The sequence below is a fragment of the Tachysurus vachellii genome, chromosome 19, assembly GCF_030014155.1.
Source record: "Tachysurus vachellii isolate PV-2020 chromosome 19, HZAU_Pvac_v1, whole genome shotgun sequence".
In the NCBI taxonomy this organism is placed as follows: domain Eukaryota; kingdom Metazoa; phylum Chordata; class Actinopteri; order Siluriformes; family Bagridae; genus Tachysurus; species Tachysurus vachellii.
The window spans coordinates 21520467-21522966 of NC_083478.1; positions in this window are offsets into that span (position 1 = coordinate 21520467).

Consider the following 2500-nt stretch of genomic DNA (forward strand, 5'->3'; position numbering starts at 1 on the left):
CCCTCTCGCCATCCCTCCCTCTCTCTCTCTCTCTCCCTCCCTTACTCTCTCTCTCTCTCTCGCCCTTCCTCCCTCTCTCTCCCTCTCTATCTCTCCCTCTCCCTCCCTCAATCTCTCTCCCCCTCTCCCTCCCCCTCTCTCTCCCCCTCTCTCTCCCTCCCTCCCTCCCTCTCTCTCCCTCTCTCTCCCCCTCCCTCTCCCTCTCTCTCTCTCTCTCTCTCTCCCCCTCCCTCTCTCTCTCTCTCTCGCTCCCTTACTCTCCCTCCCTCTCTCTCTCCCCCTCTCTCTCCCTCCCCTCCCTCCCAGCGTGTGAAGCTCTTCTCGTCCTCCTTCTCCTGAGGTTTAAACCTGCACTCACAGATAAACTCTGAGTCACCATGGAGGTCAACACTGGATTTAATTACATTTCCTGTTAATCAGCTGAGCTTTAAAGCTCCTCTGGGACTGATTCCAATAATTGATTGTTTATTTATTCTAATGTTTTATTCCTGAATTTAACAACTGCACCCTGAAGGAAGTGATGAAACAGCACAACGTTTGAAATTGAACAGAAACTGACTCCGGTATTTTAGGACCGATTATTAGACACGTGTCTGCTGTATGATGTTCTGTGTGATTCAGCGTAGCTCTTATTGAGGTTAGAACCTTTAACGTCTTTAATGTCATCTCTACTCCTGAGTCTCGGCCGTTACTCTTCCTACAGAGACTTGTTCACTCGTTACAGTGTTAATCACTCATGTGGTGAAGTTTGGAAGGAGTCTCCAGTGTCGGCACTTTGTACCAGTCAGAGTTAAAAGCTGCAGCATTATTATTCCAGACATCTTCAGGACACAAGAGTTAACGGTTTCTTGGTAACGTGACAATCTGCATTTGTTTGTTTCTTCTTTTGTTAACTTAAAGAGAGAGAATAAAGGAAGAGGAACGTTATCAGTGTTACAATAAATGGATAAAAATCTTATGTATGTAGAAAAGATTTTTATCACATCACATTACATCATCATTCACTAGTTTACTTCCTTACATACAGTACGAGAGCCGAAGCATCCATCGTGACAGGAACAATTAACACATTGACAGAGAAAAAAACAGATTCTGACAGACAGATAATGACATAAATGTGACGTGAGGAATCAACACTGACACATGAATCAATGACATCATTCAACTCGTCCGGCTTCTAATGTACATTATATATTTAAATTTATTACGGATGAGTGTCAGAGAGGAAAGAGATGAAAGTGTAGAGCGCGCGAGTGTGTGTGTGTGTGTGTGTGTGTGAGATTATGAGTATTTCTGTGGCATAACCGACCATGTTGCACATTTGTGTCACTTCGTGTGTGGGAGTGTATGGAATGAAGAAAAGGATTAATCACGCTAATTAAACTGCAGCACTGAGCATCTGATTGTTCCACGTCATCATTCAGTCAACACATAAACCACCATACGAGGTTCCATCAAATGAACATCGTCTGTGTCGTCTGTGTTCTCACACTGATTTATCATTCTGTTAGGATTATCACCGAGCGCTTTCTAAACACACCGGTTCTCCTTGTAGCTCATATCAAACCCTATTGTTTTTATCACTCATGCTGTTGGTTCCTCTCAGCGTTTCTTCGTGATGTCCTCAGTGAACTTTTTCTCATCTCTATCAGCTTTGCCTCACCTTGGTCTGAACCCTGATGTCTGGAAACTCCTTCAGATCTTTTATCACTGTGTTGCTCTAAAATGTTGGACCTTGGTCAGAAAAATGTTCACTGCTGCAGGAAAACAAACACACACACACACACACACACACGCAGGCATGCTGCAGAACACATTACAGTGAGAATAACACTGAGTTATGAGCTGCTCATGGTGATTTCTCAATGTCCTTTAGCTTTCCTCCACATCCACTTTAATAATAATCCATCTCCTCGGCTCCAGCAGCTCGTGGCTATATGTTCTTCATCCTGGATTTAACAGCTCCATGTTCAGAAGTAATGGTCTGTGGCATTTCAGCACCCTTTTAAGGTGATTCCTCGTCCCAGTAAACTGCTCTGTGTTCTCTAACACACCGTGTGAGAGCACATGTTCTCAACGTCAGGTCATAACCTCCTGTTTAACTCATCTGGACATCAGCTCACACCTTTCTCACAGGGAGCTTTCAGGAGATGTTTTGTGTTTTGTTCCTCATATTGATGGCTTTTATTGGAGCGACGACTAATCCCAAACTTATCACACTAACACAGTGGACTAACACTAACGCTAAGAGCAGAGCTTTATCATTTCATCTCACAATCACATTCTTTAAGCAGTTGTTGTTCATTTTCTCAATTTAAGACACAATTCATATGTCAACGCTAATCCCAGCTTCCCTCTGACTATCTGTGACATGTTTCTGAAACATCTACAGGGTTTAAAACACATCAATGAGGATCAGACCTGCAGTGTAACAGTGTAGATTCACTCACTCATCTTCTACCGCTTATCCGAACTACCTCGGGTCACGGGGAGCCTGTGC